Here is a 27314-nt window from a genome sequence, read left to right as displayed (position 1 = left end):
AATGCATAGTAATTAATGTATTATATATTTCTTTAGTAGACAGATTAGGAAAAGTCCTGATGAAAGGCAAAAAGATCCCAAAGCACTTTGAATAAAGTCAGCTGTGTAGACAAACATTATTTCCTGTCAAGATGAATCTGTCTGAAATCAAGAAAAATAATTATTAATTAGAAAAAAGTTCTATTTACTTATTTGTTTGAGGAAGTATACATTGTCACAGGTGGCTTCAAAGACACGTTAACCACTATAATGTAACAGTTTGTTTTATTGAGAATTTCTGGAGAAAAAATGGTTTGGAAAATCTTGTGGCGACCAGACTAAGGGGGTCCTTAAGCTTGTCTCAACCTCCACGTGGGCTCCCTCCACTCTAGCCCAGGTGTCCCCATACACGGTTCCTCAGATCTCTTAACTACTGATCGATAACCCCTATTGTCCACATCTAGACTGCTTCTAAGAGAGGGCCTAATGGCAGCAGCCTTTTTTAACTGACTCCCTCTGGGAAGTCCTAAGGGGTCTTAATTTCAATTATGGTTTTATAAAATAGATATGGATATCTTTCTCTCATTCCTTTCATCCCTCCATACTTCACCTCTCCTTCTCCTTACTCCCCTTCACCCTCTATCTCCACACTCTTCACCATTGATCTTTTTAGGCTCTCTATCCCTCTACCTTTCCCTCGATGTCCTGTTCTTCTCCCCCTCTCTACTTCCTCTCGCCTAGATCTATCTTTGACTCGCACACTTTCTCACCTTGCTCCCTGTCTCCGCCCTTCTCCTACTGCCATCCCCCCTCCCGCTCTCCAAGCTCCCCACTACTACTACCTCCTATCTCCACTCTCTCCCACTGCTGTCCTGTCGCTCTCTATTTCACTCACACCTACACAGTCCTCAATCACCCCTGCACACTATCTAACTACTCCCGTCCGCTCTTACACTCTCCGCACTCTTTTTCTCCCTCTAAACTCCCCTCACCAGTCACTGACTCATGCACCCTTACTTCACACCACATTTATCCAAATTACCCTTCTCTCTCACACACAATGCTCTACCTGCACTCTCTTGCAACAGTGCCAAATCTCCCCAGCCAGCCTTTCCACCTTCCTCTGTCCCCTCCTGACCTCAGCCAAAACACCTCTCATTCATCTTTGGGAAGAAAGGGCTTTTATAGCCCAGCCTATCCTGCTCTACCCTTCCCTGATTTCTCCCGTCACCTACTCTCTTGGGCCAATCTTGTCTTGCTCTTTCCACATGGGGTTGGGATTTTATTACAGATGTTTCATGATGTCCGTTAAGCCCACCCCCTTTTTGCTCTCGGGGGCCTTTTCCCTAGTTATAGTGAGAAACAGTTTGGTCTCTGTGGGCTTGCTTTCCACCCCAGGTAAGGTGATTTTCTTTTCCTCATGGGCAGTTTGTTTGGTGTTGCTAGATGGGGATTTGAGGAAGTCCTGTTTGGAAGCTTTTCCTACTAGCATTCCATAGCGGTAACCCCACTGTCTTGACTCTGGTGTAGGTCCTTCTTCTCGTTGACTGGGAGGTTCTGGGAGCTGTAACCCTGCAAAAGAAGCAAAAGAAAAGAAATCTGTCCAGAAAAGAAGCTGCCAGGCTTTGCAGAAGGAACAGTGGTACCAATGCTTTCACGCTACATTGGACACTGGGAAGATTCAGGAAATCTGGTGCTTTGTAACTCCCTCACACCACCTATGGGGTAGGTCAGGCTCTGCCAATGCCCTGATAGACAGCCTACCTATCTTGAGAGGGGCCCTCGCTCTCTTCTAACAAGGCCATGACTCTGACCCCACCATGACATGAACAACTACTTTATTTTTATTTTTTATATAATGGTTGTAAACATGAAAGACTACTGGATTTTAAATGCCTTAATGTACATTTTGAGTACAACAACAACGAAATTATATTTTAGTTTTTGATGGAATTTGTTTAATCTTTGAGAAAAAAGAATATAGTTTTGTGATGAAATTGATTGCAAGAGGTTGTATATACTATGTGTTGAGTGCACACTAGATTCTTACAGAGAACTGTTGACCTTATTAATTTCATTGTATTATACGGCTTGAAGAACTAGAGAGCCTCATCTATGTGCACCATGAATATATGACATTTCTGTTATACACGTATGACAGGGTCAGGGATTTGAGCCTATCAGGGGAAAACAGGGGACCCTCCCAACACCGGGTAGGTGGCCTACCAGAGTGTATGCCAGAGCTGTTCCTACATCGGGGTGCGGTTGTTGGTGGATCCCAGTCCCTGAACCCCCTGAGTGTGCCTTGTTTGCTACTGTTGGTACCACTGGCAATCACACAAAGAGGGATGTGAGAAATATGAAATAGTGAGACTAAAGGTTGGAGATAGAGGTCAGGCAGAGGAATTGTGAGAGTGAAAGAGAAGGTGGAAGTGAAAGGAGACAGGTGTAGAGGGAGAGGTTGGAGATAGAAGGGAGTAATAGGAGAGGGGGTGTAGAGAGAGGAGCAGTGTGACAACATCAGAGGAGCAGAGGAGGAGAGAACTCAGAGGCATGATGGAGTAGTAGGGGTGAGGGGAGAGAAGGGCAGGGGAGGAGTGTGAGAAGATTGGAGGGACAGAGGAGTAGAGAGGTTAGAGATAGGAGGAAGTTGTAGGGGGAGAGGGAGTGGAGGGAGAGAGAGACAGATATATATATACATAATATATATATTAGACTGTTTGCGCTAGCGGGCGTATAATTATGGTGAAGTTGCTAAACCCATAGAAAGACCACTTTTTTGGCGGCTTATAACTTTGCTCCCTGTGGACGAGTGTCGCTAAAACTTTGCCAAACAAGTATATGAGTCCGGCTGAATTGGAAAGTTGGGTGAGGTTTCGTGGAGAGGGGGTAAAGTTATAGGGGGTCCCAATTTTGTTTCCCATAGACTGAATGGACAAAAACTTTGCGCACGCCTACAGGCCGAAGGCTGGACTGATTTTATCCAAATTTGTGGCCGGAGCAATGGCTTGGTTCCGAAAGCGTGTTTTTGTGTGTTTGGGGGAAATCCAACCAGTACTTTTGTTGCAAAGAACTGAAATGTACGTCTCAAAAAATATATGCGATGGTGTATCGGAGGACAGTGCAGCGCCAAAGGGCCTGAAAAACATACTTTATGCCTTGTGGTGGTGGGAAGGAAAGGGTGGAGGAGTGACAAGCGGTTTATCTGATATATCGCATTAGGTGGAAGAAGATGATGGTGTGCCCGCAGTATCCGTGTCTATTGCGTCAATTTGCGGGTACCTCTACAGGTGACTACCTTGTGTGGTGAATGCAGGCAGCCTGCGTTATGGCACGATAGCTGGTGCAGCGACCTCTTTCCTTGGTGACTGATGGCAGATCAATGGCAGAAGGGGAGTGCATTTCACATGACATGAACATTTTAACATACAGTGTACTATGGTGTGTTGCATGCAGTAAGGGCGTAGGCCGTTCGATGCATGGGTGGAGGCCTGGCACCGACAACTATGTGCCCTAGTTCCAAGCAGGTTTCACATTGTTGCCTTGTGTGTGTGGTTTGTCAACATTGCATGCACTGTTGGTTCCATGGGTGTGCGAATTGTTAGCACATCCTACAGTGTGTAGTCCATGGCTGGACCTGATGGAGTGAACAGTCCTGCAGTGTGTCCACTGGGTGCAGTGTTGAAGTACTGGGTTGAACTGCATATGTTATCGGCTTCGGTACTGTCCATTGCGTGGAGTGCAGACTACTGTACTGCAACATGAAGTATTGGTTTTGTGCACCTATTAGAGTGCTCGGAACAGGGCCACTGTTGTGAAGATTTTGTGGTTGGGATGGCAGTAATACAATGCTATGTGAATAGAAGTGGGTAGGGGTGCCGGACCCTGTGGTATGTTTGTGGATTCTGCTCACTGTTACATGTGTGCAGGCATCGCTGTATTATGGTGCGTGGGTTGGGTAGAAGTGTCACTGCCTATGTTACGTTTGTGGATTGTGGTACCAGACCACATGTTCACCTGCATGGCTCTGTTATGTTGTGCTGGGTGTGGGCAAGGCCTACACTGTTGGGTGAATTGTAAAAGGCCACAGGCCGTAGGCCATGCACCCAAGAGCCTAGGCCTTCACCACAGCCACCACAACATAATGCAGCCATGCACTTGTACCTCTGCATCTCTCAGAGGGTGGTGACCTTCAAAGTATGGTTGTGGAGGACATTTTAGACGTGGTAGAACAGCAGAAGTGAGCTGATATGCGCACATTACATATGGTGTAGGTCATTGCACGTGTTGCACATTAGGAAGCCACATGTGACCATTTGCATTTGCTATGGTTTGCCCTTTATAACACCCTTCCTATGCTACGTTTGTAGATTGTGGTATGTGGCCACATGTTTGCAATCATGGCTCTTTTATGTTGTGATGGGTGTGGGCAAGGCCTACACTCTTCGGTGCAGGGCCAAAGGCTGTAGGCCGTAGGCCATGCACCCAAGAGCCTAGGCCTTGAGGATTGCCCCCACAACATAATGCAGCCATGCACGTTGAACTCTGCATCTCTGACCTTTAAAGAATGGTTGTGGAGGACATTTTAGACTTGGTAGTACACCCGAAGTGAGGTGCTATGCGTACATTACCATATGGTGTAGGTCATTGCACGTGTTGCACATTAGGAAGCGACATGTGAGAATTTGCGTTTGCTATGGTGTTCCCCTTATAAGGTCCTGTAGGATGTGTTTTAAGATATTGTGTCATGAAAGGAAGTCTTCAGCAACACACATTCCAAAGGTGGACAATGTACACAGCCACCCACATACCGTTCACCACACCCAGTGCAGCGTCATGCAGCCATGCATGCAAATATGTGGCCAGGGTGAAAGTTGGCAGGCTCAGTTGCAGCTGGTAAGTGCATTGCAGATGACATGAGCATTTAAACATAGGGTGTGCTACGGTGTGTTCTGTGTGGTGAGGCCCTAGCGTCTTGGATGCATGGCTGGAGCCGTTGCACCAACAACTATGTGGCCTACTTGCAAGTAGGTTTGCCATTGTTGCATTCTGTGGGTGGTATGTGAGCATTGCATACATTGTTGGTTCCAGGTGTGTGGTGATTGTTAGCACATCCTACAGTTTTTAGTCCATGGCTGGGGCTTATGGCATGAACACTCCTGCAGTGTGTCCACTGAGTACTGTGTTGAAATACTGTGTGTACAGAAATGGATAGGGGTGAACTGGATATTTTATGTGCTTGGGTAGTGTGCATTGCACAGATTACTGACTACTGTACTGCACTTTGAAGTATTGGTTCTTTGAACTTACTGGAGGGCTGGGAGGAAAAGAAATATTGCTACCTGTACTCAGTGGTGGTGAGTGCTGCTCTGGGTGAATCTGGAGGCTGAAAGCGTGGATACTTTTGGTGAACTTTTAACTGGAGGCGGTTTGAAAGCACACGAGACGTTTACTGTGAGTGTGTAATGGTACATATGTGTTATCAAGTAGGAGATAAAGTTTGGTTAGCCGCTAAATTCATACCCATCATTCCAGATTCTTAGGACCCTATACCATTAAGGCAATTATCAACCCAGCAGCCGTGAAACTGGATTTACCACCTAATCTACACATCCACCCGGTATTCCATGTGTCCCTCCTGAAACCAATGCAACCCGGCACACGGATTGGGACACCACCTAAACCCATACTTGTTGACTGAGAACCAGAATTCGAAGTCAAAGATATCTTGGACTCTAAATACTCTAGGACCAAACTATATTATCTCGTCGATTGGAAAGGATTTGGACCACAAGATCCTGGGAGCCCAGTGAGAATATCCACGCACCACGTCTAATCAGGAAATTCCATCGGAACTTCCCAACCAAACCTGGGCCAGACAGAAGGAACACCATGGGAGGGGCCTTAGGGTGGAGTGCTGTCACGACCCTCGCCCAAAACCCATTGGCCAGGTGGAGTCAGGACTCAGGCCTCTAGAGCCTGGCAACCTCTTCAAAAGCCCTCATGGGGCCAGTCCTGGCGCCTGTGGCGCCAGGCTCATACACCATGAAAAACAATGTGCTTGGGAACTACTTTATTATATTATCAGCCAACATGGAGGCATCCACATAGCTTGGTTCCTAAGAACCAAGCTATGCGGTCTAGTGTTTTGGGTGTGGTAGCCTAGGGACTACTTTACCTGGACTATTTTGTTGGGGCTATTTAAACCACACCTGAGCAAGACAACACGCTTCGCGTTACTTTGCAGCTTGCAACGTGACGCTCACCGTGTCCAGCTATTCCCTCGAAACTCGGAGAAGCAGAGCCTGCAAGGAGACAAAAGGAACATCATTAGCAGCAGCATCCTACCTGCAGTCTTCATCTCTTAACACTTGCAGCTACTGAGAACAGCTTCCTCGAATCTGCATGCCTCCCGGACAGAACAACCTGAAAGAGGAAGATAGAGGCAACATTAAAGAAAGCAGTAGAGACATTTACAAATTACGAACTGCTCAAAAGGCTTACCTGGCTAGTCCCCTCTCAGCTGGCACCACTCCGGACATTGCACTTGCGCTGAAGAACCCCGCGACCTACAAGGTTAGCAAAGGCAAGACTTTGCAGCGCTGCACATAGCGCTTACTTACTGCATCATAGCGCTCTTAATGCGCCATCATTTACCAGCGGGGCTCAACCAAGCCAGTTCGCTGCGCTGAAGCTCTGCATACCTAAGGGAGAAAAAAGAGACATTTTAAACAAAGAAAGGCATGCAGGGGAGCAACAAAACTAAAGAACAGCAATAAGACCTACATGAACAATATCAAACGGGCCGGAGGCAGTGAAGTAACTGGACCGCACTCGCCCATGAAAGACAACGCGCCCCTGCAAAGAAGGCAGGACAGAGAGCATGCCTAATTCTACCACAAGGTGAGGAGAGGGCGCCAGAGGGACTGAAATCATACGGGGGTGAAGGGAGAATACTTACCCCAGTCGGTCAATCTTGAACACAGTCCTCCTGTATTTTCAGGCAGAACCTTCCCCGCAGAACACATCATGGCAAGCTGAGAAGCATACCAGTGAGTAACCCGGCTGGGTGGCGTCCCTGTGGATACCAGGTGAGCGTAACAATATGGAATGCTGTATAGAAATTATAGTGTTCGATGCAGAAGTCTTGGATGTGATTGCTGCATGCCTGTGTGGCTATTTGATAGTACCTTATGAGGGAGAGCTGCAAAAACAAACGTGGAAAGGGAAGAAGGCCTGTCCCTGGTTTAGTGGGGCGCGGCCCCGCTGTAGCTGGGGAAGCGCACGTGCCACATTCTGCCCTTTTCAGCATGGTGGGCATGGAAATGGAACTGTGGGGATTATCCAATCAGGTGTCGAGGGTGTGCTTCACAGGAAGGGGTGATACTATTTTTTCCCAATACTCTGTAGTGAGGTTGTATGAGATGGAGAGACTCAGAGTACTGATCGTGGGTGATACCTTTGTGTAAGATCTGTACAGGTATGCCGTGCAAAGAAGCATTCCTGTTAATTTTGAGTTGGAAGGAGTGGAGGCTTTCTGGGGCACTGTCTATGAGACCAGTTTCGGTGGTATGGTTGACCTTTGCAGATGAGTGGCCTCTGTCGGTACTGTTGATGTTGTCTTGGTGCATTTTGGAGGTCAACATTTGGGGTACATGTCATGTGGACGTTTGTTCCGTCACCTGAAGGAGTTGATGAAAGCAGTGATGCAGATTTTTCCCAGTGCCAAGGTGGTTTTCTCAAGCATACCACCAAGAGGAGCATGGGACCATGCCAGTGTAATTTGTCCCCAGCCAGAGGTCGCAAGGTGTCTTATAAACAGAAGCATGAGTCAGTTCATGTGCAGTGCTGGGATGTTCTCCATTGACTATGACATCATTAATGAGCAAAATGTGCACTGGTTCATGCAAATGGCATTTCTTTGACTGCCATTGGCAATGCTGTGTTGTTTTACACTGTGCAAGAAGCGTTGAAGGGAATCCTGTAAAAGTGTAAGGAGGAAAAGGAAACAGAAACTGAGATAAAGAGCAAAAACAAACAAGGTTCTGTGCAAGCACGTAAAAAAAAAATTCAAAATGTTCTGTAAATACCAAATGGCGGTGCAATTAGCCCACCTCCAAGCATGGGGGCTTGCTACAGGTCGGCCGAAATGGGTGGAAATCGAACAATCCTGCCTCTCCCTCCCCCTTCGCTTCCTCCCGTTTCTACCAACATCCTTATGTCGAAGTTGGCCAGGCACTCTAACAGCCACAAAACAAACAATAAAGGACTGGGAGTGGGCTCGCAGATTCCGGGGTGTCCCAGGAGACCTGAGTGCGCTCTCCCCAATCTTCCTCAACCCAGCCTTTTCCCCCGGGGCCCATCCCCAAAACTTTAGAAACTGGGTCGCAGGGGGCTTCACCACTCTGGGACAACTCTTTGAGGGGAGCTCCCCCCTAACCTTTGAACGCTGCAAGATGGCCTTCCAGTTAGCGGGAATGGATAGGTATTCCTACGCCCAATTTAGGCACTGGTACTCCCACCCACAGACCCGTGCGGTGGCCACGAGACCCCTCACCTCACTAGAGCTGACGGTGAACGACCTACTGGCCCGGGGAAAGATCTCTGCCCTATATAGATTGCTGAAGGAGGACCCCCTCCAGTTTAGGCCTTCCTACATGTCTCAATGGGAAACGGACCTCGGACACACCATTGAGGATTACACGTGGGTGGACATCTGGAGAGAACGCGGACGACATCCCGCTGCATTACCAACCGGGAGTGTGCCCATAAGCTACTCCTGCGCTGGTACTACCCCCCTCTACGCCTTCACCACTTCCAACCGGCACTCGACCCCCACTTTTGGAAACTTTGTGGCCTTCCAGGTTCCTACTTCCACATGTGGTGGACCTGCCCCCGTGTGAAGGAGTTCTGGATTCTTTGCTTAGCTACCATAAAGAATGTCATCCAGGTGACCATTCCGCTCACGCCCGAACAGGTCCTCCTAGGGATTCCATTGGCAGGCTCATACCCGCGGTCGGGGAGAAGAGCTGCCCTGGTGTCCCAGTTCTTGTTAGCGGCTAAGATCACGGTGGCCCGCACCTGGAAGTCTGCGGATGGACCCTTGATGGCCCTTTGCTGGGTTAAACTCTGAGATATTTTGATAGCTGAGAGGGTCACGGCGGCCAAAGCAGGACTGCTTCACCGATTTCGAGACATCTGGGCGCCAGTACTGGACTATGACCTGAACTATCCGGCCCTGACCCACAAACCGCGCCTGATTGCAAGAGCCCTTCGCGCTATGGACGACCCGCTACCGCCACCAGACCAGTCCGATTAAGGCCTGAGAACTATGCTCACCGGGGAACGCATGGGATGGGAGAAGGGGATTCTGGGTTTGCACGATTTGAGAAGCTACATGTAATGCGTTTGTATAATTTTCTCCTGTGTGTTGATTTACAAATAAACAAATTTTAAAAAAAACATTCAAAATGTAAAAAAAAGGCTCTTTTCAGAGCCGCCACTACAGACGAAATCCCCTACCCTGGTTGAAATGTATTCCCACACTCCTGGCGATGTGGATGAAACTGGATGCAGAAGTCTTGGATAGTGTTACTGAACTTTGTACTGAAGGTGCTTTCGATTCACATGACACTTGCAGTCTGAATGTGTAACGGTACATATGAAGTGTTGTACAGAACTGACAGTGTTAGATGCTGACGTCTTGCTTGTGATTGGTGGAGGCGTGTGTGACTATTTAACAGTGCCCAATGTGGTAGTTGTGGACACAAAATAGTAGAAAGGGAAGAAGGACTGCTCCTGCCTTACTGGGGTGCGGCCCTCGCGGTACTTGGGGAAACGTACGTGCTACAGTCTGCGCTTCTCACCATGCGGGCCAATGGAAATGGGGCTGTGGGGATTATCCAATCAGGTACTGAGGGTGTGGTTCACAGGAAGGGGCGGGAATACTATTTTTCATTTCTCTGCATAGTGAGGAGGGCTGACATGTTGAAACGCATTGTATTGATTTTGGGTGATACCTTGGTGGTAGATCTGCACAAGTATGCCCAGGAAAGACACGTTTATGGCGATTTCGGTTTGGAAGGAGTGGACACATTGTGGTGCTCTGTCCATGTCTGCAGTTTCGCCGTTATGCTTGATCTTTGCAGACAAGTGGCCAGTTTCGCTACAGTGCACTTTGTCGTCGTGCATTATGGCAGCATGCATTTGGGTTACATGCCTTGTTTACGTTTGTTCCATCAATTGAAGAGGTTGATGAAGGCAGTGAAGAGGCTTTTTCCCACTGCCCAGGTGGTTTTCTCTGCCATAACACCAAGAAGAGTATGGGACTATCCTAATGTATGTTGTACCCAGCCAGAGGTTCGAAGGGGTCTCATCAACAGAAGCATGTGTGATTTTTTTGTCTGCTCTTGGGATGTTCTTCTGCAACAACGAGAGCATTCCTTCTCGAAACGCAGTGTATTTACATGCAAATGGCATTTCTTTGTCCAGCATTGGTGATGCTCTTTTGTTTGCCCATATACAGGAGGCGTTGAAAAGTTTACTGTTAGAAAGTGAGGAGAAGAAAACAGAAAACCCTTTAAAAACTGAAAATAAAGGTGTTTCTCTAGAAGCATCTAAAGAAAAAGGGCTCTTTTCAGAGCTACCACTGAAGATGAAATCCCCTAGCCTGGTTGCAATTTATTCCCCCATGGTCGCACACAGCACGAAAGCCACATCTGGCTCTTTTGAGGATGGTGGGCATGGAAATGGGACTGTGGAGGCTTAGGGATTGCGCAGTAACATTTCTGGGTGTGATGTCTACGCAGAGGAATGTTGTTCAGAACTGATAGTTTTACACAGAGAACTCTTTACTGTGATTGGTGATGCGTGTGTGATTATTTAGCAGTACCGAATGAGGGGGTGCTGGAAAGAAGATAGTGGAAAGGGAAGAAGGGCTGCTACTGCTTTACTAGGGCACAGCCCTTGCAGTACTTGGGGAAGTGCACATGCCACATACTACCGTTGTCAGCATGCTGCCCATGGGAATGGGATAGTGGGGATTATCGGTACTGGGGGTGTGGTTCACAGGAAGGGGTATTACTACTTCTCTCCATTACTGTGCGTTGTGAGCCACGCTGACATGGTTGCCATTATTCGCAAAGGTAATGTAGCATAGCAGAAATTGTTCCAAACTCAGTTACATCTCAAAGCTATGTGGGCCGCTACTCTGTTCTGAAAAGCTACAAACAGAATGCAGAGCAGTTCTGGGGTGTGACCATTTGTAGGGCTGCTGCGGAGACCTTGCAACCGGCAAAGAGGCCTACATCGTTGAACCAAATGCATACATGTGCAATGGCACATTGTGGGGAGTTTGTAAGCGTGTAATTTCTCAATAACATTCCGTAGATCGCAGAACATTGCACTTTTCCACTATTCGAGGGTCCGGATCGTGTCCGCAACATAAGGGCCCAGGCGTAGCGTTGGTGCAGTCCCATGGTGATGTTGCACATATTCCCGTTTGGGACGGCTGTCTGCAGGACGCGTCTTGGGCAGAATACTTTGTGCGCATGTGCATAGGTGTATTATGCATACCGTTGGGATCTCTGCACTGAATAATAGTGTGACACATAAGCGCCGACCATTTTGGGATACGCTGGGTGTTTGTAGGGTATCGTAGGTGGGATGTTTATGTGCACAGCTACCTAAAGTTAAAGTTCGTCACAAGTTTCTTTGCATATGCTGGACAGGGGCGGTGTTACCAGGGGACAGAGGAAGAGATACGCATGTGCGTACTTGTGGAACGGACACACGCCCGCTCCCACAAATAGTTATAGGTGGTTCACAAGGTGTGGACATGCGGTTCGTACTGGCGTGGTACAGATGCCTCCATTATGATTGCGGATAGGCCGGGCAGGTGCAGTGTCAGTAGAACACCTCCCTTTTTCTTAATTGCGGTTTTCCCACCAGTACTGTGCGCCGTGGAGTCATTACAGTATTTTAAAACCAAAGGAAAAGCCATATATACACTCAGCAACAATTTACATATCAACGTTTACTTCCACACATTCATACATACCATTAGGAAAGGGAGAGGGTAGCATAAGTGGTTAGTTATTGTGGGGAATTGGGGATTTGCACAAGTCGGTTGTGAGGGGAGGAAGGGATTGAGGTATCAGCGTAACGTCTCTAATCACACAGATTTTGAGGGGATGGCGGGCTGTGAAATGGGGAAGGGGTACACGTGCAGGTCGGTCAGTGGTATTTTATTTTGACCATATTATGTCCTTGTACGTCATCTTTTACGGCGGCATAATTGTTCACCAATTCTTCCATCTTGGCTTCCAGGCTGTCCAGTTTGCTATTTACAGAGTTTATTTCCTTTCCTGTGCTCGTATGCTGTTGTGGAAGGGGTGCCGCTTGTGCTGCTTTGCTTTCCTCTCCAATATGTTCTCTTAAAGAAAAAAAAAGCTGTTAGGTGTACATGAATGGGGTTACTATTGTAAGTCATTGCGTCATGAGGGAAATTTTCTTCCAGCCACTCTAAGGTGCTTGCCATTGCTGCGCAAAAAAAGAAACGCTATGCTTCTGAACTATTGTATACTACACCACCTGTGCAATTATAAGACAAACTTCAGTGTGCTTACTACGTTGTAGTGACATTCTGGTCTTAGTACGTTCCAGTCCTTACTCGTTCGTTCTTTGTTACCATGTAAAGTAGCAGTGCGTTAAGATTGTTGAAGGCAGACGTCACTTCACCTGTTGGTGCATTCTGTTATGGTGTACTCCCTATGCCTTTGTGCTGTTTGTTTCATAAGTGCACAGTTTGCAGACCTACTATATTTTCACTTGCAATTCATGTGCATGGTGCTGTTTGTATATGTTCCTTGTTTTTGCTGAATGGTACCACTACGTAAGAGAGCCACTGCCTTTCTGAGCAGGTTGGATGCCACCCGAAGTCCACAAACAAGATGCATAGTCCGTGACTGCTGTGCGCATTAACATGGTGCCAGCAGGTTCAGTATGTTGTACAGTACATCTTTACAAACTAACGTATCCTAGTAAAAACATATGAAATTCAGTGAAAAAACAATGTTAAAGGGACGTTATGATTAAGTTACACTAGTACAAACCTATGAAATTCAATGGAAAAACATTGTTACAGGGACGTTATAGTTACAGGTAAAACCGAAAAACCCCAGAAATTTGCCAGTTATGGTAAGCTAAGCAACCATAACTTGGTAAGCGGGGGCTTGGTCCCAAAAGCATGCTTTTGCAAATTTGGTGTAAATCCGTCCAGTAGTTTTTTATAAAATGACCAAAACGTAAGGCAAAAAAATTAGTGATATCTGTGTTCGCTTCGCGGACGGACTTCCCTGTTCGCTCCACGGACAGCACCCCGATTGGCCCATGGCCTTGCGTCATGTCCGCAGACATGCGACGCGTTCGCTGATTGGACGGCGAGGGGCGTGGAGCGCGTCAGATTTTCTGTGGCGCCCGCCATCTTGTATTCGCCGTCGACCGCGTACAGCGCAGTGAAACGTGGGTAAAAAATTGTATTTAGTGCCGTGTGTTGGTGTGTAAGAGTGTTTGGGGAGGGTGGGGGAGTATGAGATAGGTTCAATGTTTTGTTTTTATGTGCTAGACGTTTTTGTTGCGTTCGATTTGTCCGCTGAGAACACGGCTGTTCTGACATTTTGTAAATAAACTAAATGGTGGGGTGTTTAGAGGACAGAGTATGTGTCATTTTTGTTCGCAAGGAAGGTAAAAATTAGCTATGAACACTCGCGGTGTACTTAATTGTTCGTAAATACACAACTGGGGGTGTCCTCAGGACGCTGTCCGTATTGTAATCTGTCTAGTTGAATGTGTTCTAAGAACACTCGCGGTGTCCGAAATGGTTGCCATTACACAAAATGGGGGTGTTCTGAGAACGTTGTTTGTATTGTTCATTGTCAGGGTGAAAGTGTTTTAAGACCACTCCTTTTGTCCGCTAATAGTACAATTTCCTATGAGCGTTAACCGACTTTTTGTCCACTAAAGAAACGATAAATCCGGCTGGTGTGCGCCGACATTATGTGATAATCCTATGACTGGCGCTATTGACCTGGCTGACTTGCTTTTGCTACACTAAATCATATCTCCCGCCCCTATGCCTGATATTATCAAAGCATTCATATTCCCCGCCTCTCTCCGTGACGTTACAGGGTACGTCATCAAACGCGCCCAGTCCTCTGCAGAACTAAGTGACTTTACACAGAACCCGGAAGACAACACATATTATGTCACAACACAGCGCGCCACAATTCGGAATATGAAACAGTGATTTAAAAGCAAACAGCAAGATTGTAAATTTTGTAAAGTACATTTATTTGACATCAAATGTTAAGAGAATATTCAGCAATTTGCATTTGTCTTTGTTGTCGATCCGCAAAAGTTCATGTTGAGGCACGCGATGTTCCTTTGCGGTACAGAGTGTGTTAGATAGCTTACAACTCAGTGCGCCACAATTCGGAATATGAAACTGTGGTTTAAAAGTAAACAGCAGGATTGTACATTTGGTAATGTACATTTATTTCACATGAAATGTTTAGTGAATATTCAGCGATTTGCTATTGTCTCTGCTGTCGATCAGCAAAAGTTTATTTTGAGCCACGCGTTGTTCCTTTGCGGTAGATAGGCTGTTGGTTTATGATAAAAGCAGTAAATGGTCGCTCTGATAATCGGAAGGTTGCTCCAACAACGAGCCATTAGACCACCCTATTGGTTGGTATGTTGTTTGTAGCCGCTAGTACTGCGTAAGGGCATATTGGTCCTTGGCGATTGTCCCATAAAATGGTGAGGGTCATGAAGTTGCATATTTGGACCTGCACCTGGCAGTTGAAGACCCCATCCGCTGGAGTCTGTAAATCGTGACAGAGGCAAAATGGGGCCACATACCTGTTTTAAAAAACATAAATTAGTCTCACCAGCCGATCTTCATTAAAAATCATCATTTTATTTATTAGGGCGTGAAACTATTTGCTATCGAATATAGTGCAACACAGTATGTCAATAATAAAATAATAATATGTTCCCATTCATATAGCGCTAAGAACCGTGAGGTATCTAAGTGGTGCTTATTATTAACCACGGTGTGTGGTGCTCATTTATCGACCACGGAAGGATGAAAGGCTGAGTTTGGCCTTTCATCCTTCCGTGGTCGATAAATGAGGACTGCTAAGACTAACACCCAGGACATCAAAGATGACATCGCAAATGTCATTGATGAAATCACTGATGACATCACATGTGTATGTACTTTTCATGGAATTTGTGTACTAGGGATTTTTATTTAATGTTGCAAAAAAAGTGTCAAGGATATTGCAATAAATATCATACCGTTATTAGTGCTTTGAACGATGCATTGATATAAATAGCATTGTATTATGGGATTCTATCTAGTATACTGAGCTACTAATGGAGAAACATAGCATTGTGTGCAGAGTACAAGATGAAAGTATAATATTTGTAATGTTAATATGTTGAATAATGAAATGATAATTGTCCTGAAATGTTCGAAAATTCACAAAATGGGGGTGTTCTGAGGACGTTATTCGTATTGTGTGATTGCTTAGCTGTATGCAATGAGGGAATAGCACAGAGAGTAAAGTGGACGCCGTCCGCGGACACCGCAGCTGTTCGTGGACAGGGCGTGCTACATCCGGGTTTTTCCAGGAAATCCAACATGGAAAGAAGACTGTACGGATCAGCCAATCAGATGTCGAGGTTGTGGATTTGTGTTGAAAGAGACTGTGTGTGGTGAAGATGGCAGAAGTAGCGAAAGTCAGGGTTTTGGTGCTTGGAGATATGTTTGTGTATGGTTTACAACAGTACGCTGAATGCAGGCATGTCGCAAAGAACTTTGATGTGAAAGGAGTGGAGGTGGTGTGGAGCACTGTGCCTGATTGCAATGTACAGGGAATTGCACACGTTTGTGAGGATATGGCCACGATGAACAGTCCGCATGTGGTAGTTTTGCACTATGGTGCTTTCCATTTGGGCAACGTCAGTGCCCCTACTTTGTTGGCTGATTTGGAACGATTGGTTCAAGCCGTAATGAAGATCCTTCCAAATGCGAAAGTAATTTTTACTGGATTACTACCTAGGGCAATATGGGACAATAGTTCCGTTTTTTGTCCTCAGCAAAACATTGCTAGGTGTGTCATCAACCGAGGCATGTGTGCCTTCATGCTTAGAGCTGGTATGTTCTTCTGTAATAATGAGAATATTGATGCCAGTAATGCTGTTAATTTTAAAGAAGATGGCATTTCGGGAAATGCCTTTCTATTTTGGAATGTAAGGGTTGCTTTGGAGAAGGCTATGTGAAGATTTTAGGAGTAAAGTAAGAAAAAAAAACAAGAAAAAAAATACAAAATAACAGGTGTCTGTCAAGCATCTGTAAAAAAAAAAAACGGCTCTTTTTAGAGCCAACTTCAAAGGGGAAATGGGGCACACTATTTAAATTTACATTCACCACGCTCAGATTTTCGATATGTCTGCGGACATGGCGGTAGTCCGCGGACATGAAAATCACTACGAGGGGGTTAGTATGTTCTATGTTACATGTATATGAAGTCAGGGATATTATGGTTAAATTGTGCTACTAAAAACCTATGAAATTCAGTGAAAAAAACTTTGTTAAAGGGATGTTATGGTTAAGTTGCGCTACTAAAAACCTATGAAATTCAGTAAAAAAACTTTGTTAAAGGGATGTTATGGTTAAGTTGCTCTACTAAAAACCTATGAAATTCAGTGAAAAAACTTTGTTAAAGGGACGTTATGGTTCAAAGTAAAACCGAAAACCCCCTGAAATTCGGCAGTTATGGTAACATAAGCAACCATAACTCGCGCCACCGTGCACTGCTAACACTAACACCCAGGACATCAAAGATGACATCACAAATGTCATTCATGACATCCCTGATGACAACACATGGCTGGCTCTCCCTGTTTATCCTTTACTGACATATCGAAGCGACATAGTTTTCTTCAGTAACAGTCAGGAAGTAAAAATTGAAAAGGTACTATATTTGTAGACTTAGGGTCAAGTCACATCACATGAAACATATACATAGCGGAAGACACAGGCTTGAAAGAGAGCAATCCTTTCTGTGCATGAAGATAATCATTAGGGTTATCAGCACTTTCTCATAGTTTTATTTTTATTACTCTACCTTCCCTGTATATGCTCATATTTGTATACATTATACTCACTCTCATTTCCTTTGGGTGCAGTCACATCATGTGATACACATACATATGGTAAGTAGCAGCTTTGAAACAGAGCAATAGTTTCTCTGCATAAAGACAATCAGTTAGGTTATGAACTCTTTCTGCTACTACTTCTGCTTTTTTGTTTACTTCACTGTCCCTGTATATACTCATATTTGTATGTGTTGTTGTCTCTTTGTGTTTTGTCTGTAATAATTATGTATTAAGTGGGTTTTATTATCTACTTATTACATGTTTCACAGTACGCACAACTCTAATAAGAAAGCAGTTATCATTTCAGTATTCAACATGGCAAGATTATGACTATGGCACCTTCATCATGTATGCTGCACACACTGCCTATGCTTCTGCATGAGTAGCTTAGTATACTGGATAGAACTTCATAATAGAATGCTATTTATATCAATGCATTGCTTAATGCACTAATTAGCTCATGATATTTATCCCAATGATCCTTGACAGTTTTTGGTCAGCATTATAAGAATCCCTTGTACAGAGTTTTTATGAAAAGTAAATGCACATGTGATGTCATCAGTGATGTCATCAATGACATTTGTGATGTCATCTTTGATGTCCTCGGTGTTAGTGTTAGCAGTGCACGGTGCCGCGAGTTATGGTTGCTTATGTTACCATAACTGCCGAATTTCAGGGGTTTTTCGGTTTTACTTTGAACCATAACGTCCCTTCAACAAAGTTTTTTCACTGAATATATATATATATATACATATATATAATATATATATATATGTATATATATTTATATATATATATTCAGTGAAAAAACATTGTTGAAGGGACGTTATGGTTTAAGTTGCACTAGTATAAACCTATGAAATTCAATGGACATACGTTGTTACAGGGACGTTATGGTAATAGGTAAAACCGAAAACCCCCAGAAATTGCCGCAAATTTGGTGTAAATCCGTCCAGCGGTTCGGGCTGTAGCCGTGCGCAAAGTTTTTTCCCATTCAGTCTATGGGAAAAAAAAGTTTTGGGACCCCCCCTGTAACTTTTCCCCCCCTGGACGAATCCTCACCAAACTTTGCAAAGAAATTCAGAGTGGGCCATATACTTTTTTTGCAAAGTATGGTGAGGATTCGTCCAGGGGGAGCGAAGTTATAAGCCACCCAAAAAGTGCTCTTCCTATGGAAACACCAACTTAACCATAACTACATGGCCACTACCGTGGCCATGTAATATATATATATATATATATATATATATATATATAGAGAGAGAGAGAGAGAAAGCGAGCGAGAGAGAGAGAGAGAAAGAGAGAGAGAGAAGAGAATAGAAGGGAGTGACGTGAGAGAGCGAGTTGAGGAAAAGGAGGTTGAGATTGAGAGAGACAGAGGGAGAGGATGAGGAGAACCAATAGAGTGTAATGAGTGACAAGAGCAGGGAAAGGGGCGAGAGAAAGTGAGAAAAGGAGTGTGTGAGCAGACAGGCTCTACCCTGAACATCATTGTGTATAGGCGTGTTATAAATACCATATCATATCATATCATATCATTAAGCATTAAGCATGTTGTGGGACAACAGTTTAGGGATGTCTTAGAAAGTCCCAGAGAGAGTGAGGCATATATGTCTGCATCCTTTCGGCCCTCACCACCAGAGTAGGAAAGATTTGGCAGCATGGGTTACTGATCTCTAGTTAGGGAGTAGGGATCTCGGGGCTAGGGTGGTGGCAGAGGGTGGTGGCATCCCACAGGAGGTTGAGGGACAATTCAGGGACACCCCATATTCGGACCCACTTGCAGTGTTCTAAGTAGAAAAATAACCCTTGAACTGTTTTCACTGACTTTTCAGAATTGTTCAATTCCTCCGTACCAAGTGGTGTCATTGTGGGATCTTACAAGCCCTGATACAGAGGATGCCCACAAAAGGAGAGACATGGAAAATCAGAACCGGGTGAATCCTAGACAACTACAGCTGCTGAACCTTTTGATAAAGAAGTTTGGGAACAAGGAACAGAACTAGAAATCCTCAGCCTGGACGTATCCTCAAAAAGGTTGGAGGACTCCTGAAAATCCACTGAGTACCAAGAAAACCTGCCCGATGAAGGACAGACTGCGGTCCTAGCATGGGAAATAAGAAGTAATCTAAGTGAACAGTTTGGGTAAATGCAAGACAACTAAACCGAGCTGCCATAAGGGAGATTGGGGTCAGAGCTAATCCGAATACACCTGCTTTCCGAGTAGAGGGGAACCCACCTAAATGACGAAGGGGGAGAAAAGACCAAATCTCAGGTGCAGCTTAACAAGGATCATGAACTAGGATGTCATGATGCATACCCCCGGGCATCCAGACCACGTCCATCAGCCCCGGGAGCAGGCATCATGTTGCCTTGAGAAAACCCAGCAACCCCTGCTAGGGGCTGTCTGGGTTCAGTCCTGGCGCATATGGCGCCAGGCTCATATGGGACATCAGTCCTGGCGCCATAGGCACACTTACATGCACACTTACCTGATGCAGACCATGCTGCAAAAAGATCCAAGCCCATGTGAGGCCTGGAAGGGACTACTTTACCTTAGGGACTATTTTGTTACTCGGCTATGGTTGGGGAGGAATACCTACCTGGGACTACTTTGGAGGCTATTTAAACCACGCCCAAAGAGCAGCAAACGCTTCGCGTTATTCTGCATCCATCTGCGTAACGTTCACCATGCCAGCAGCAGCATCCAGCCTTCTGCCACACTCGCCTCGAACCTGGAGCACCTAGAAAGAAGGAAAGAAGCAAAGGTTAGAACAAGAGTATTACCTGATTTCTTACCTGATCCCAGATTCATCGCATCTTCAAACCAGAGGAAAGACTTTATTTAAAAGCGTTGCATCGCCAGCAGCAGCGCCGCGCCATACTCACCATTCCACGCAGCATCTCTTCGATCCGGCGCTATCTTCATCGTTACATCGCCGAATCCCAGCACTTAAGGGGGACAAGAAACAACAAGGTGAGCAGAGAGAACAGACAGAGACAATCTCTTTAGCCGCCATATGCTTACCTGATTTTACAGCCGGAGGTATTATTCATCAGCACGCCACATCTTCTTATGCCGCACCCGTAAGAAAAGGAGAAAGCAGCAAGTTAAACCCTTAGCATTATTTACCGGACAGTGTTGGGTAACACAGACTTTTACCGGAGCACTTTCAGCTGTCAATCTTCTTATTGGGTCAAAGCTGCAAGATAAAAAGAGGAATTGGACGGGAGTGAATTTCAGACATTTTGAACTCTTACGAACTATATACTTACGGCTCATCGCCAGGACCTTTTGGAGTCAGGATTTGTCTACAACTCTTCCAATATCTTCAGGCCAGTGAAGTAACTGGTCATCAACGCACCCCTGCGTACTTCACAGGATGGAGAGCTCATCCTTCAAAAATATAAGGTGAGATTGCTGAGAGGGCCCTTCAGAGGTGATTAGTGGGGAGGACAGTGGGGGTGCTATCACTTGAATCCACAAGTGGCTAAATCCATCTCTCCACTTGTAGGAGAATATTTCTACGAGTCAAGCAGACAAGATTAGGAGGGCAGATCCAGTCAGTCATCGCTGCACTACGCATCACGTGGGTGGAGGCCGCAGCAGTCCGGGTCTGACCGACGTCCATGTGGGAGCCAGGTGAGCGTAACATAGGACACCCAAAAGTCACCTATAACACCATGGAGAATTTCCTGAGCGCCTTGTTTGAAGGTCAGCTAGCAATACACCTTTACAGATGGCTAAATAAGCACTCCAAGACTCACAGACGGTTCAAAGATTTTCATTAAGATTTCAATGGGCCCCATGGCCTCCCCTCTCTCATCTTGAAAAGCACCTCCTCCCTAAACCAAGCATCCATCTGCCCCATGTTAGTAAATACTGCTTATTGATCCTACTGTCTAGGTGCTGAATTCTGCTTGCGGTCTATAACTAAAGGCAGCTTGTCTTTTCTGTCTAAATTTCCTCAGGGACTTCCTAGGCTATCCCTACAACATCCAATGGTTAGTAATTCTAAAAGGGTATTAGAAAGTACATTACAGACACTGTGCCCCACTCGTTTCCTATTCTGTCCCTATGACGTTTCTTATTATTTGCCTCCACCCTTTGATGTTACTACTTTTTACACCATAATACTACTTCTTTCTCTAAAGTACTACTCCATCTACCACACTACTACTCCCTCCTCCACTCTACTGCTCCTACTACCACCTCCACCACTCTACCACTCCCTGCTCAACACTACTACTCACTCCTCCACACTACTACTATGACTACACACTACTACAACCCCACCCCCAAACAACTCCACCCCACCTCCTACTCAGCCACCAACCTTTCACTCATATTCACTCCCTATACTTCTTCTCCTAACCACATTTGTTATTCTTCCATGCACACTCACAGCGCAGTACCACATTTACTCACTAATGCCTCACCTGCTCCAGAAATTGCCTACACAGTCCGCTTCACTGTCTTTCCTCTTGCTGCCAGTGCCACACCCTCTGACCTCACCTGAACAAACCACCCCTCCTGCTTCCATGGATTGCTTCACCCCACTCCCTAGCTGCCTGTTCGTCTGCTTTCCCTGGCCAATCTAGCCTTGTTTACCCCGCCAGCGATGACCCGCTGGCAGCGTCTGAGATGTACGTGAAACAACTATGCCGGCACTCAAAGAATAGCAAGAAAGAGACGCCACCATGCTGGGGGGATTCACAAATGCGGAACGGCACGTCCTGCCGCGATGCCACAAGGACCAACGTTTATAGCAGGATGTAACAGATATTCCCTGTGATCTACATTGGTAGAGGATAAATGGATATTAATATCAGACTTCTGTCTTTGTTTTAGTTGGTTTTTCTTCCTTCCCCACCTTGTGTGATTGATGACGGGATTGGAATTAGGGTAAATGAGACCTAGATTATTCTATCGCCCTGTCAGAATACTGCTTCTTATCTGGGGTATTGACACAAAGGCAACCCTGGATTCCCCTACATAGGTGATCCTCCCTCGCTCGTCCACCCCCGGGTTTGGAATCCAAGAGCGATGGCCCTCCCCTGGCCACCTGAGTAGAGCACTCTCAGGGTCTTAATGGGTGAATAGCCCTAGGTTTCTCACACTTGTTAGACTCAAATAAACACAACCTTTGGTAAGGTTAATGAACGCAACTTCTGATTAACACTTATGAAGGCTTTCTTAGAAGTATTTGAACTCACAGTTTATCTTTGTCAGGATGACTTCACAGCACTTCTACTTTCACCTGAACAACTCTCATCTCAAGATGTCACGGTCTACTCATCTGCCCCACAGTGTTCCACATCCAACTGTGCTACTGAAGTTTCAAATCTACTGAGCATCAAAAGCACCACCACAACTTCAGTACTTTGTATCTTTGTGACTTTGAACAATCTTTCAGATGCACCAAGATTCACTTTAGTCCACTTCAACACCTTCAAATAAGCAGGGCACTCTTCCTCTGAACATTCACTTTCCAGAAGAGCAGCCTCTTTTTTCCACTCTTGTCTGTCTGCCACCACAACAACTCAAAATTTCCCTTAGGAAATAATTGTCTCTTTCTCCTATTGGCTTTGGCAATGCAGGTTGCATTCATTTTTAGAGAACAATCACACGTAGCTTGCTTCCCTTTCCCCAACCTTGCCTTTAACTCTTTGCATCCCGCCAACCTGAATAGTTTACTCATAAACCTTTTTGTCAATCTCGTTTGGCAGTAGGCAATGCCTGCACCCTCTTGGCTTAGGCAATGCTGGTATCCTGTTAGGCTTATGAGAATATGTGCACCGCACTTTAGCTTTGGGAAAAGCATGTGTCATCCCAGGCTGGAGTAACACTTGTCTCACTCTTGGCTTGGGCCAGGCTTGGGCCAGGCTTGCTCTTTGTACTTTGTACTTTGTACCAATAATGTTCAGTCATTTAACTTTAGTCTTACATTGTTTTCAACTGCGTGATTCCGAGATTACCCTTCATATCTGAATCGGTTTCCAGCACATTTCATCTGTTTTCAGCAAGTTTAAGATCCACTTCAAAGGTTTCACTACATTTCTCTCTCACACGAGTGAAAAAATAATGTTCGCTTATGCACGAGTGCTACTTTTCAAGTTATTCATTGTTCGACAATTAGCAGCCAGTTTCACATCGATTTTACTCATACGCAAGTGATTCTATCTGGATACTGTTGCCTGCAATTGTTCGCGCTAGGGATCAGAACGCTCAGTAACATCATCGGCTTCTGTATTCCTTCCTTCGCATGCTCCATCACTTCTACGGCCTGTGCCTTATTTTTGGACCCACATCCTTCCTCGTTGAAGGTATCTTCAGTCAGACCGTGCAATTAAGGAGCCCCTCTCTCTCCTGAGACCCTCAGCTTCACAACGCCTTCTAGCCACAGTCTCCGGCACGCATCCTGCTGCACAATCACTGCAATTAAGTTTACATGGAGATAAGCAGTTTTCCTTCATGCCTTCCACTGCGCAACCTGTGCACTACAGAGTTAGGGGGAACAGGGCCCTCTCAGGAGAGGCAGTCGAAATCTGCTCGATCAAAGTCCTAGTGTCCCTTCCATTCTCACTCATCTGCCTAGGTTTGCCAACACCATGCTCTCTTCTTTCTGCTACTACTGCTGCTGCTAGCACTCCAGTCACAGCTCCATCTGTGCCTGAACCTGAGGCCCCTTTTTAAGCCCCTCTGCTTCCTTCAGGTGTAGGTCATCAGCCTAAGCAAAGGACATCCTGACGAAAATGAATTTTGTGTTGAAAATTTAAAGAGGCCTGAGCTTGGGGAAGGGAAGTCTAACAGGCTGACCACTACTGCAACCATGCTCTTCAGCCCTCTTCCTCATCCCAGTACTTCTGGGATTCTGGGATTTGTAGTCCCAATCGACAAGGTTTTTTTGCCAACTTCTTATTTTTAAAGGTAGATTAATTTCCCTTAGATGTATTTTGTCATGGTTGCCATGGGATTGCGCTCCCCACGGAGCGGTTTCCCCAATAATGACTTATCACAAACAAGATCATGGCAACTACCATGGCGTTTGTTGCAGCTTCAGGCGCACCAGCACAGAAAGCATTGCGCGCCGCTGTCCAGGCAACAAACTTGAAGTCGGAACAACTGCACAGGCGCATCACCTCCTGGGTGAGCCCAGTCACCTGGGCAACAATGTTGTCCACGAGATCACATGACCGCTCCTTGGTCTATATCCATGGTTCAGAAACGCTGTTACGGTGATTCTGATTGAAGTTGGGTTACGTTTCTGTACCTGCGACTTACTTCTGTCCTGTGGAATTCCCGGATTCCTTCTGTCCCGGTTTCCATACAGCTGTCCGATGACTCACTGCAGACTTCCTTGCTCAGAGGCCGACCAGCTGAACTCCTTAGCTTTCCGACCATGGTACCCCCCGGACTTCCATTGCCTCATCCTCATTGGTTTTTGCAATCTGCACTCCGATCACAGTACATGCCTGGTTTCCTGACTGTCTGCTCCTTGTCTGTTCTGGTGAGATTACTTGGTACTTGAACACAGAATGTCCCTGGTTTCCCGACTGCCTCTCCTTGTCTGTTCTGGCGAAATTGCTTGGTACTTGAACATGGAACGTCCCTGGATTACCTCTGCCTTGTCCTCGTCTGACACTCCGTTACTTCCTCAAAACACAGGTGCCTCGCTATGGTGCCTTGCCTTGTTCAAGCTTTCCCTTTATTTCTCCTTCCCTCAATCCTCCCTAACTTTTCCACCCTCATAGTGCAACGCTCCACTATCACTAAAACACCAGGATAACTACACCCGTCTGCTGGATTGGATTAAGAGACAATTTGAATGGATTTGGATTCTATGCTGATTTAACCCTTGATGAACAATTTAGTACGTCCTCGTTCCGTCAGGCTAGCCTTACTAACATACTAACATCCCAGTCCATTCAGACCTGGAATCCTGACAGGAATACACACACCCAAGACCCTCCTGCATTCCCCTAAGTTTACTGACACCACTATCCATCTACACATTTCTTGCCTTCCGTTTCTTGGCCTAAGAGTCTGTTTTCTCTTTTTTCTCTAGCTTGGTGTGTGCGGTTGCACTTGCTCTTTCACTCTAGCCATTGAACTGCACATCCATTTAACGTGTAATCCGGTCTCTAGGGAGGAAGGTCGCCCTCAATTGAGGAGACCCTTTCTGGGTTTGTTGGAGTGTCTTGGAGGCAAGCAGTCCGTTCAACCATATTGGTTTCCAGAGCCTGAGCCTGTGCGTGAGTACAATTTAAGGACAAATCACCAGAATTCATTTGTAAAGAGGAAGGCAGTTTGTTTAAGCCAATATCTATAGATTCCCCTAACTGTATCTTTGTGTCACACATTCTGTACGTCCTGACACCTCCACCTCTAGTTCATGTCACGAACCTGCTAGCACACAGCTCACACATAGTGTTCATGGTTATCCCTCCAGACAGCAACGTGGTTACCGATGTGCACAGTGCCGCCATCGCTTTTCAACTATGAAGCCTGCTTCGATACGACCACGGTGTTCGTGGCAGCTTAGGCCGCATTGGCAGTTTCCTTGGAAACTAGGGAACGTTCACCCTGCACGACTACGCGATCACGTGCGACAGGCCAGGTCACGTGATCGCGTTACCTTGGTAACGGGATAAAGGAACGACGGAAACCCTAAACCAACTCTTCTCAGCTGTGTTCTTACCCAGCGTGAGACGTTTTCTCAAGTTACCTCAAACTTCTGTTTTCTTGGATTGCGACCGCGGCTCTGCTTCACAGACTCTTCTTTGGCAGCTCCACAGCTATGACGACCTTATCTTGGCTTCAATCATTTGAACTGCTACAACCTCGGAACGGCTCTACGGACTGCTTCTTGTCTTATCGTTTTCTGCCTTGGCGCACTGGATCGTGAACTGGAACTCCAACCTCGACCTGTGTTATCTGGACTGCTTTTGGAAATCCCTTATCTGCGCTACGCACGCTTTTTCTCAGGGTCTTTGTCTGAGTTCTGTTTGGTTCTACGTTAAGTACCTTCAAGTATCAGGTGTTTCATCTGCCTGACCTTCACGTAATTACCACATTGCACCGCCCCAGCGGAGGGAGATAAAACAGGATACCTGATTAATCCCTCCACTGAGGCAGTGCAATGTGGTAATTACGTGAAGGTCCAGCGGATGAAACACCTGATACTGCCCAGTAATTTCGTGAGTGCTTGCCAGAATCGTGAGGTAAATTGGGAACCCCGCTCTGTGACCAGGACCGAAGGAAGGCCAAAGAGACAAAACACAGAGAGAAAGAACAGACCAGCTAACACAGGAGCTGAAGGAATCCCAGTGCAAGGAATGAAGCATGCCATTTTGGAGAAGGAATCCACCACCACCCAGTTCGTGTCATACCCCTTAATCTTTGACATGTCGGTGACAAAATCCATGGTCACTGTGTGCCATGGTTTGGGCGGAAGGGGCATTGGTTAGAGTAAGCCCAAGGTCCGCCCCTTATGGTTCTTACATTGGGCGCAAACTGAACAGTTGGTGACGTAATTATAAGAGTCTTTACGCATGGTGGGCCACCAGCATCAGCGTTGGAGGAGGGCCAGTGTATGTTTTGGCCTGGATGACCATTGATTAGTGCATCATGAGACCATTCTAAGGCCTGAATGCGTCTTTCTTGAGTTGGTAGGTATAACCTCCCTTTCACGAAGGGAAGACCATCCTGCAACACCGGTTCCCAGTCGTGTACTATATCTGGATTGAGGGACACCCATTGACAGACAGACGTGAGTAAGCATGGGGGTGGCGTACAGAGGCAGATTAAGTGTTTTTTGTCCAACAGGGAGTCTGGGTAGACCAGAAGGGAATCACCACCTGACAGGTACGACAAGGCGTCTGCTTTGCCATGTAACACAACTCGGCAGTGGCGGATGACGAAATCAAAGGCTGAAAAGAATATGTGTCAACGGACCCGACGTCTATTAACACACTTCATGGAAGCAAGATCTTGGAGATTGCAATGGTCTGAGTAGACGGTGCTAGTATATCTAGCCCCCAATAGGTGGTGTCCCCAGGCCTGGAAAGCATCCTTAACTGCCAAGAGTTCCTTTTCTGTAACGGTG

This window comes from Ambystoma mexicanum, chromosome 2p, assembly GCF_040938575.1.
Source record: "Ambystoma mexicanum isolate Mex_15411 chromosome 2p, UKY_AmexF1_1, whole genome shotgun sequence".
In the NCBI taxonomy this organism is placed as follows: domain Eukaryota; kingdom Metazoa; phylum Chordata; class Amphibia; order Caudata; family Ambystomatidae; genus Ambystoma; species Ambystoma mexicanum.
Note: the sequence above shows the minus strand (reverse complement) of the source record.